At 41.1% G+C, this 11,395-nt stretch overlaps 1 long non-coding RNA gene across 1 annotated transcript in view; it reads left to right on the top strand.

Annotated features, from left to right (window-relative positions):
* The first annotated feature begins 341 nt into the window (after positions 1-341).
* LOC103924765 overlaps positions 342-11,395 on the top strand; it is a 14,181-nt gene continuing 3,127 nt past the window's right edge. Inside the window, exons 1-2 of the long non-coding RNA XR_663997.1 lie at positions 342-537; positions 4,251-4,876. This is a non-coding gene — a long non-coding RNA (uncharacterized LOC103924765). The remainder of the gene's footprint in view (positions 538-4,250; positions 4,877-11,395) is intronic.

Here is an 11,395-nt window from a genome sequence, read left to right on the forward strand (position 1 = left end):
AGTTCAGACGAGCCCACCCCTTCTCTCATCTGAGTCCTGAGAGCAGACACGGTTGGAAACAGTGACAGAACATTTCCCCAAGTACCCTACCACTTTCTCCTGCTCTTGATTTAGAAAAGCTATGCAGAAAGGGAGATTCGATTTCTCTAACCAGGTCTACATGATCTCTGATGAGCAGCTGTGAGAGCATTTGCCAGCACAAGGTGCCCGTTGGTGCCCAAAATCTTTGCCTCCTCCTGGGCATGCAGCCTGCAGGCAGCTTGTCGGGATGGCGGGGATCTCATGGTCTGCTCTGCTTGTGGGGTGCCCTTCACTTGTACCCAGGCAGCGCTGGCAGCTTCTGCCTGTGCAGACTTTGGCTCTTGGTTTAGCGTGGCAGTGGGCCAGCTCTCAAACACTGTGCAGACATATTTCTCCTTCCAATTCTTGGCTTTTCTGTTGTCAGGAGAATCAAAAAAGACCAACTGGGGTGATAGTTCTTGTGAGGAGGACACACAGTCACCAAGATCCTGACTGAAACAAGCAATTATTTCCCAGGTGAGAACATTTCAATGACAAGCCGCCTTAGGATAAGAGAGTAATAGGAGCGGAGTGGGGGACACAGTCCATCTAGATGAGAATATGCTTCAGAAACTTGCAAATTTCAATGAAAAACTAATGAAAATTCAACCTTAATTTTTTTCCCTATAACCAGCCCCCTCACATCTTACAGCTGATTAATAATTTGCTTTGACATCTGAATTGCAAAAAGAAGGTGGAAAAAGGGAAACTTATGGCAATGTGCCACCTAATTATATCTACAACACAAAATCACTGCTTCAGCTGCATCTGACAAACATCAGGAAAGCTTTAAACCTAACTATGCATGAAATTTCTAACAGACTTACCACATGTGTGAAAATTGCCTGCAAAACATTAAAAAGGATAAATTCTACACTTTATTGTGTTCTAATTAAATAAACAATGAGGCACCGTAACTTTTTTTTTTTTAAGCCTTAGATTCTTGCATATCTCATTATAATAATTAACAATACCACTGCAAGAGAAAATCAGTTTTGAGAGAGCTGATGCCCAAGTTGTCATGAAAAAGAATAGTGAGGAGAATTGTTTTCTACTTGGAGAAAAGCAAGCTGTGAGATTTCAAAAATAATTATCATGACTGTGAAAAATCTGTTTGGCAGCTCATTTCATTTGTGTCTCAGGGTTGCCATTCTTTCTTTTCAATGATTTCTTGCTAGGTCTAAATACAGACCTCCAGTCTGAAGTTAATTCCCCACTTCAACTTTTAAACTCGCTTTTGAAAAGAAGTGGGAAAGAATTATGTTTGGTGACTTCCATGATACTCGGCGTTTAACTGCACTTCATTTTCATTCCTGGATCTAGACTTCAAAGTGCCACAGAGCTATTAATCCATACTCCACTGTTTGCCATTTATTCTTACTATAAGTTCTTGTTTTGCTGTTGTTGGCATCAGAAAATGCAGGCTAGCCTTAGCAGGGGCATCAGGAGCGTGTGTCCAAGGACTTCACAGTCTGAGGTCTTGCTTTTGTGTCTGTTTGTGCAGATGCTTAATTTTACTCTCCGAAGTAGTCCCAATGTATGCATTAAAGTATATTATTTTTTAATGAAAAGGGAAAAATGAGGAACTCTTATAAACAGTTTCAAATGTTAAATCTTGTTGTAAAGAATCCCTTGATGCTTTATAACATAGAAACAGCACTCTGTTGATTACATATAGCACTTGCCTAGTTTGTTTTTAATGTGCTGCTATGGGTGGTATCAAGGGTATTCCTATAAGGGGAACTGGAATGAGAAGTGCTTATATGGGCTCCTATTAGGACTACACACTTGAAACAAACTTGAAACTATGCTCTATTAAATTTTATCTTGGATCTGCCCCCTGGAAAAAAAAAAAGAACAAAAAACCATGGAGAGTTATAACCCCCTAAAAAGAATGGGCTTGAATGGAGATGTTGCTGGTATTTTTCTAATCTAATTGAAAACATATTATTTTGTGAAAGACATGACATTAAGCAATTTTTTTCTCCCATGCTGCCCATTTTGCTTGCAAAGATTACCTTTTAAAAGGTAATCCTTGATGCCACATCTCTTCTGAAAACATGCTGTAAGCATGTGCATGGCTAGTAGCATGGCAAAACGCAGTCAAAAGGAAGCAAAGGCAGATGGGGAAGAAGGTCTCCCTTCCCCCAGCGAGGAAGAGGGGCAGAAAAGCATTTGGAAAGATGGCTTTTTGGAACAAAAATTTTCTCTCTAAAGCTCTGGTTGCAGAACATGACACTTGTCAAAAAAGGGCCTCTTTCTTTCATTGTGTTTCTTGGTCCCACCTGTTTGCTGCCTTCATTTGTCTTTCACTACGTTGACAGTGAGCTTTTAGTGGCAATGACTGTCTTCTTGTGTAGGTGTGGGTTTTTTTTATGCAAGTAAGCAGAGGGGGATGTGATGTTTTCTGTCTTAGCACAACAGTAATTAATACTGAGATGACTGGCACTGGATGCAGCAGGGATTCTGCCTTAATTTGAAAAGGCATATTGAAAATTTAACACATATATCTGCAGCTATTGTATAACGACAAATTTGAGATTAACAGTGAAAGTCTCTTTGGTTTATACAAGACTGGTTATGTCTGTTGACCTGTCCATAACTGCTCCATGAGGTTTTTTACATTTATATTTGCATAGATTTATACTGTATACTTTGGAGGACTTTTTTAAGAGATGTGACATCACTCTCGCTATTTCTCCACTTATGGACAGAACTTCAAAGGAAGTTTTCTCCATAAGCATTAATGTGGTATAATGCTCAGCTTTTCCACTAGAAAGAACTAGAAGAACAGTGAAGATATGACTCTGAATCCTTTGGCCTGGAGACAAAATATCCCACATCTTGGGCAAGTGCTCAGATTGCCAGGCAGTGATACAAAATGAAGGCACCGATCCTTCCCCCCTTGCCCTGTTACTGATGGACTCTGGGTGGCTGACATGTGAAGTCTAGGGTTTGCTGTCCTCAGCTGCAGGGTCTGAATTCCATCTTGGTGCCGTAGGACTGTCCTGCACCAAGGTATGTGGATGGTGACACATGACAGTTGCTGTTTTGAAGCAAAGCAAATTAAATGTAGCAGAGAGCAAAATTCTCTTCAGAAAACTCTTTTTATTCCAATGAACACATCCTAATTGCTTGCAAGTGGACATGAATGCACTGAAAGGAGACCCCGCTTATAACATCTGAAGGTTGAAAGCCATCCCTGGTGCTCAAACCCCAGTGAAACACTGTTTTCCTTGCTTACAGCTCTGAACTGCTCTCCTCTCCTGTTACTGTATTTAGTGTTTAACTGAGACTAGTCCATTATCTAGCAAAGCAACTTGGGAGGCAGTTTTTAATAAAAGGTACTATAAGAAATAAAGTTTATTGTATTACAAAGCTGTATGTTGCAATGTTATTACTAGCGAATCAACAGCAAAACCCAAGTGATGATTTGTACATTCTGCTCTTACCATCAGAAGATGAATTTTGCTCTTTAAGTTTTACATACTAATTTTCCTCCTCATCACATGCTAGTCAAAAGTAGCAGACCAGAAAGGCACTGCCATTTCTTTGCCTGGACATTAGAGAAAACTCCATGTATGTACATACTTCTGTGTAAAGCATCAGTTGAGACTTTAATGGCCACTGAGTGAGTTTGATCCCTTGATGACTGACTTTCTCCATTTGTAGAAAGCAGAGCTGTCTCTGTCCCTCCATTTCTCCTGCCATAGCTCTGGCTCATCTCTTAGACCTTTGTCACCCCATGCCAATCACCAGCTTTGGTCACATGAGTCTGTCGTTTCAGTAAGTGCGAGAAAAAATCTGGTATGATGGACAAGATACAGAAAATGATGTGTACAAAAATCACACTATTGATTTCAGCTGTTTTGAATGTATTCTCCACCAGCAAAAATAAAATGACCTTTCTATGGCTGCAGTCAAAAGTTATTGATTCTTTAACCAAAACTTTTGCAACACTGTAAAAATTTGAAACATAAATATATTTATTATCCATGATTTTCAAAGCAAATGTGCATCTTAGAGCATTGGGGACAGCAAAAAGGCTTTTCATACGCTGCTGAAAAAAAGTTAAAGGATTATTTTTTGGCCTTTTTGCCACAAGGCTTTTATTTTCCTTACAAGCCTATAGACATTGTGCGACCACTAAGTATCTGTTTACTACTTTTATTTCCCCTATTTTGCTGCAGCCGGGTGGATACTGCCACCCCCACTTTTGCTGCCTCAGCTACTGCTCCGTTAGCAAGGAGTGCTGCTGAGCCCTGGGCCAGCTCTCAGCGCAGCGGACTGCACTGTGTTTATCCAAACAGCGTGGCTCCCCAGAGACCTCCTCAGATCCTCCAGCTCTGCTACTCTGGACTTCAAGTATTTGTATTTAAAATGCACTGTCTTCCAATCCTTACAGAAATGGGACAAACAGATACACAGTTTAGTCCTGAGTTTGAGCATGAAATACTTTTAGCAGTCTAGGCTATAAATCCTTCGGCTGGATGAAGGGAGAGTTTATCAGGGAAAAGATTAAGTTTAAACCCAGCATTTCCATGTTGATAGCGGCATTATTATTGCCATCAAGTGCATGCACTGCATATCTCACTAGTAAGTAGGTCTAGCGTATCATTCAGCTTCAAGGTCTGTTCAAAGGATTTTTTGTTGTGCTCTCGTTAGCTTTGGATTGATCTTGCTTTCTTCCCCTTAAGTTTTTGTTTGTTTGAGGGACAAGTTTTAGAATAATTTTATAAGCATTTACAAAGACAAAGCTAAATCTACTCAGGCCATCTCATGTCATGGTGCACAAATACTCCAGCTGAAAATTAAGGTATGTTACACAGTTATATTTTAAGTATATATATTTATATACATACATTTCAGGAGGTTAATATTTAGTATTTGGTTTATCTTATTTAGGTGTGGCTGTTGGAAGGGGAAGATCACTGGTATTCTTCTTGGCTGAAACGTCATTGGAAGCAGATACTTATACATTCAGTCTTACTTTCCCTTTGCCTCTGCAGTTAACCTGATCCAGTTGCCCATGGTGCTTCTTGGTGGCTAGCCAAGGCCTTGGGGTGTGGAGCTGGGCTTCTGTCCAATATGTTTGGATGATTTGTGGGTGCACATGCAAAGAATACCTGCAAAACCTTTTTTTTTTTCAGATTATACAGTCTGACACTTTCAAGGATTTCTATCATGTCCTCTTTTTTGACCTCCAACAGTGCTGCTCTTTCTGAGACTTCTCAGCAGTCCCTCTCTCCCTAAAAAACTCTTTCTTAGTCCTACCAACAGTGTCACTGTTGTTTAAGACCAATTGTGCACTGCAGCTGTTTGTCTTATCACATGCTGAAGGTTGAAACTACTGGACCTCTACAAACCCATTTTTCTTTGGCTGATTCCACAGACTGCGTCTTGTCAATATCATGCACAAATGATCTTCATTCTGCTTGTTCAATATCATGCACAAATGGTCTTCCATGGACCTTGCGATCAAAGCACATTCACCTTCGTCAGCCGCATAGTGGTCCTAACAAGTAGAACATGCTGGAGCATTTGTTGATGAATGAAGTTGTTTTAAATATAATACCTGGGTGGTGTTTTGGTATTCCTGAATGTAGAAGACCAAAACAGTAGTATATTTGCATAAAGCAAATGAATGAAATTCTTCACAGTCTGTCTTCTTAGTTCCTTGTCAATCTTGTTTGGTCTTGGTAAAGGGTTTGAAGGTTATTGGCACAGATCTCTGCATATTGGGTTTTTATAATCTGGCATCCTTAAATGACATACTATATACTTTTAAATTACTGTTGTTCTTGCTTGTTTGCAGCCCTTCAGCCATTTCCTACAACTATTTCAGTATTAACACTTTATCCACCTCTTGCTCAGCCTCAGAATTACGCATTCCTGGATTATCCCAGGATCTGACTTTAGGTATCTACTATAGGTGCCCAAATTAGGAAACAGTGTAGACAGTTGTCGTGGTTTAACCCCAGCTGGCAACTAAGCACCACACAACCCCTCACTCACTCCCCCCTCGTGGGATGGGGGAGAGAATCAGAAGAGTAAAAGTGAGAAAACTCGTGGGTTGAGATAAAGACAGTTTAATAGGTAAAGCAAAAGCTGCGGATGCAAGCAAAGCGAAACGAGGAATTCATTCACTACTTCCCATGGGCAGGCAGGTGTTCAGCCATCTCCAGGAAAGCAGGGCTCCATCACACGTAACGGTTACTTGGGAAGACAAACACCATCACTCCAAACGTCCCCCCTTCCTCCTTCTTCCCCCAGCTTTGTATGCTGAGCATGACGTCATATGGTGTGGAATATCCCTTTGGTCAGTTGGGGTCAGCTGTCCCGGCTGTGTCCCCTCCCAACTCCTTGTGCACCCCCATCCTGCTCGCTGGTGGGGTGGTGTGAGAGGCAGAAAAGGCCTTGACCCTGTGTAAGCACTGCTCAGCAGTAATGAAAATGTCCTTGTGTTATCAACACTGTTTCCAGCACAAATCCAAAACACAGCCCCATACTAGCTACTATGAAGGAAATTAACTCTAGCCCAGCCAAAACCAGCACAGCAGTCCAGGCAAAGAGTTCAGATGCTGCTTCTGTGTGCAAACAGCCTAGGTTTCCAGCTCAGGAACCTGCCTTAGACTCCTTAAGCTGGAACTTATTGCAGCAGGATGGGGCTGCTCACTGTATGGTTTGAAATTATTCAGTGGTTAAACATGTTTAACTATACATCATTTTTTACTGAGTGTAAATCAGGTGAACAGTTTTCAATCATGCAAATAATCTGTCCTATCTTGCACATTTCTTTAAATGAAAACCTGCAATTAGGGTGGGGAACTGTTACATTTTGCTTGGCAAAGTCTTGGTGGTAACTTTGGTGGCCAGTGTTACAAATATCATTGCAGTCATATAAAATCATAAATTACCACTTGAATTGAAACTGTGTTTGCTGAATGATTTTTCTTTAATACATGGGACTTCAGATGGTTTGAAAAATGGACAAAAATTGCTCTTGGTTGTACAACATTGATCCTCAAAAGATGAAAAACCTCTCACATCTCTTTTTAAAAGCCTAGTGTGTTGCCATAAAATGAATTGTTTCATATGAATGTCTTAGTTCTATGATTAATGATAAAACTGAATAAATTTTTTTTATGATACAGGAAAACATTTAGCTCTATCCAAAAAAAACCCACCAAAAGGAGGGGTGGGAAGTTCATTAAATGGGCAAGAAAATTTGAGAGAGAAGAATTTTGTGGTGACCAAAGATTACAGTTTTGCAAATTCTGTCTTTTGCTTTGGTTACTTGTCTCTATATAATACTCCCATTAAGTGTAATTTGTATAACTGTGATAATGTCAATAGGTGTAGAATGAAAAATGCCGCAGAAAAGTAGGTTTTGTGCGTATAAGTGTGTGATGGCTTTATGACTTCATATATGTTGGGAGTGGGTTCGGGCAAAGAGTTTGAGACATAAGCTTTATAATGATAGTGTCTGAGGAATAATCCCCTCATAACACAGTAGTGCCTCACTCCAGAACAAATGGAGCTCCGCACTCATGGTTTGCTCCGCAGCAGCTCCCTTGCTCCTTGGCTCTCTCTTAGCCTAGCCATGGCTTCAGCTTTTGCCACTCCTGTTACTCTTCACTCGCGGCTGCAGCAGTGCCCCAGTGGCCCGGGTTCACCTTTAATGACCTCAGGCCCTGCCTGAAGCACGCAGAAGTGGTTACGGTGCAACTCATAGGTGCCATTTGGGATTCTCCAGGGTACCTGCGACACCTGCCTGGGCCTGGCAGATATGCCATGGGACTTAGGAGAGATCTGTGTTCTTCCAAAGGGGCAGGTGCAGGCCAGGTGGGTACTCTGGGGCATCCAAAATAGTGCTGGCTACCAGTGCTCAGGCAACTAAATCCCACTCTCAGACCCCCTCTATAATCAAGGGGGAGCAATAATCATTTTTAGAGGATGGTTCAAGATACTAGGTAAGTTGAATCATGCTGCTATTTCTTTTTCTGTCGACTGCAGACAGACTCTTCAGATGATAATGCTCCTAACGCTAAGCATCTCAGTTTGATTAGGTCTGGGTTTGTATATCTAGCTGTTCCAGATGACACGGTAACTGTGCAGAAAAGCATATGCTGATTCTAATTAGTTTCTGATTAGACCCAGGCAAAGTGTTTTTCTCTGAATTACGTATTTACAAAAAAACCCCTACCGTTTCAAGGTGGCTGAAAATAATTCATGATATTTGTCTCAGTTTTGTCAAAAGATTGGGTTACATAAAAGTGACAGCAAGCTGTAAGGAAAAGTCAGAGGAGTTTACTTTGATCTTTTTCAAAATGGTTGTTCCCACATGTGTCTGCTGGCTGAAGTTCTTATACTGACAGGAGCAGAAGGGGACAGACACCACATTGCCAGAGGAAGAGGCATGTGCTGCCTCTTCTTCCTCATACCCCTGCGGCTTGCCTGCTGACAGTCATTCAAAGCCTTATTCTCTTTATTCTTCAAATCCTTATTAGAAGCTTGTTAGCCCTTGAAGATAGTGGATTGGCTGGTAGACTGAAGCTGTGGTACATCATGCCAGTTTACACTGCTTCTCTCTGCTGCTGGTTTGTTTTTATTCACTCGCTGCCTTGGAGCAGATGTCAGCTCGCTGGAGGCAAGGCTGGCCTCCCTGCGCTGGGGCTGCACCTCTGCCACGCTCAGGGTGCTGCAGACAAGGGTTCACCTTCTTTCCCTGCCTAAAGTTTGTCTCTTCTCATCCTTCCCAGGGACGTGAGGTGAACATGGGGGTCCTCTGATAATGTTGCCTCAACCTCTTCTGCTGGCGCCGCTACTTTTGTACTTTTAAGCCAAGAAAGACCTGGCTTAGAGAGGGAATTGGGGCTTAAGTTTCCCTCTTACTGAGTCATTCTCGTTCTGCATTGAGTATTTCAGAATAAAGCAGAGCAGAGAGGCATCAACGGGAAGGATTACAACCCCATCAAGAACAGCCCACAGCTTGTTTGTTAGGAAGCTCTCCTGGAGCAGAGCGATCCGTTATGTGGGACCCACATATCTCTAATGTGGGTGCTGTAACCGTCAGGCTGCTGGTCACAAGACGTGCTGCCTCCTTCAGCAGGCTGGCAAGTCTAGCCGTTTGTTTTCATTCCCTTTCCCTTTTTTTTCCTCCGGAGAGCAAATGTCAGGATGACAGCACATTCTTCAGGAGTATGGTTTTGCTGGCTTGTTTTGACAAGGATTGGCGCATAGCATGGCTCCATCCCTGGGAACGTGTCTGTGTGTGAAATAATGAGCAGCAGTCATTGCAGAGCTTTCAAACTCTGCGCAAAAAAGGCAGGGGTAACCTGAGATATCTCAGCCTAAGCAGCCAGGACTGCCGAGGCTTTAAGAAACACCTAATTCTCTCCATTAGCTACACAGGGAATAAACAACGAGTCTAGGGGAGAAGGACTGCTTCCCTCAGTGCTGATCCTATCTAGCTGCAAGATGAATGTCTAAGGAGGGAGGGCCAAATGCTCTCCCCCGACCTTCACTGTATGGATTGGCAAATGCCAGAAAAAGTGGATACAGTGACATTAAGATACAGTAATAAAGTATTAGTAAGAGACCTTGGGAATTCAAATCACTTGGGAACTTGAGTAAATTGCCTTTTAAAGGCTTTCTATGTATCAACAGGGATTGCTGTAGAGGGGATGTTTAATTTATTTACTTGCTGTATTAAATTAGATAATTTACACAAATTATCAGCCATAAATTGGCCATGGAGGAAATCAACCCAATCTCTATGAATCAGTTTATCTGTGACCTGTTTTAAGATACCTGATAGGATTTTGATGCATAATTAATTAATTAAACAGGACAAATGTTGTCACTCTGAGTGAGGTTCTAGCTTACTCATCTTATGAATCACAGCTGTAGGTGTTCATCTCATTGGCCATGCACTACTCCATGATATACTCCTCATCTGGAAGACTGCTTGCTCTCTCAACAAATCTATAAAATATTCTATTTGATACCCATTGATGCAGTTGCTTATTTCTATACTGCTGAACTCATTTCCTCTGAGGTAATTGAGTCAATAAGTTTCTCATTATTTAGCTGATCCAGCTTTGGCATTTTAAATTTAGATATTCAATAATTTCTAGTCTATCAGCTTCTAACTTTGATATACACATCTGTTTATTACTGTATATTAACAATTTCCTTATTATTAATTTTGATGCGGTTGATATTTTATCACTAAGAAACACCTAGCCATTACTTGTGAAATTGCCCTGTGTTTTATATTATTTTAGTAATGGATTTATTATTAATACATATAAATAACCTGAAATGTAAAATAGACGTACAGACATTTATATACAAAATTATGGACACTAAAACCCAGTTTAGTGGAAAGCTGAAAAAGTTATTTGATGGTTGTTATGGCTAAAGAATAGTCAGATATTTAAATGTCTGTATTATGATGACATTTACAAAATTATTTGTAACTATTAACATATGTATTCAGCAACTAGAAGAGGGATGGGTACTTAACAGTAAGGAGAGAAGATGATATACAATATTTACTATATAATTTTAGACATAAATTGATAAGCATGTGCAAGAAGTTGGTGTGAAAGAGAGAAAGGAGTGTGAAGAGAAAAACAGTCCTACCACACATTGTCCTCATTTTCCAAAATACTTTCTTTTTGTCAAGGAAGTTGTTCTGCCTCTTTTTTCCTCTCCATTTAACTGTGGAAACTTTCAGCATGGAATCCCAGAAAATCCCTCTGCAAATCTGTATAAAAAGTCCTTTACTTGCAGCAGGTGTAGAACGCTACCTTTAGAGTTCCCTGGCTTTTGACACTTTAACCCCCTTGTCTTCAAGGATGTGGCTGGGATAAATTAGCACTGGAAAGATAACTTTCGAGGCAACCTTGAGCTCGTGCTAGCTTGCTAACTTGGGCCCTGAAGCTGTCCTTTAGCTGGAGCTATACGGAATTAGTGCACTCTGTTTGGAAGGTGTTTCATGGTGACTTGTGATATAAACATATTTTTATTTAAGCACTTTGATCATGCTGTTGTCCTTAAGACACAATTATCTGTAACTTCGGTGTTATTGGCCAACTTGAATGTGTGGTGCAGTTATATCCTGACTGCGCAATGATTGAGAGGCACATGCAAACTAATGCTCCTTTACCACAGTGTCCTGGGAAAGGAAACCCCTTCCTGTGCTCTAGCAAGCAGCATCCTCATGACTGCAATTTTCTGGGGTCTGAGCCTTGCCCTGGCCTGACATGATCCCAAGATGAAGGGTGTTACAGCAGACATTGCCCACTGAGGTACTGCCTACACGGCT

This window comes from Pygoscelis adeliae, unplaced genomic scaffold (genome assembly GCF_000699105.1).
Source record: "Pygoscelis adeliae isolate BGI_AS28 unplaced genomic scaffold, ASM69910v1 Scaffold48, whole genome shotgun sequence".
Taxonomy (NCBI): Eukaryota; Metazoa; Chordata; class Aves; order Sphenisciformes; family Spheniscidae; genus Pygoscelis; species Pygoscelis adeliae.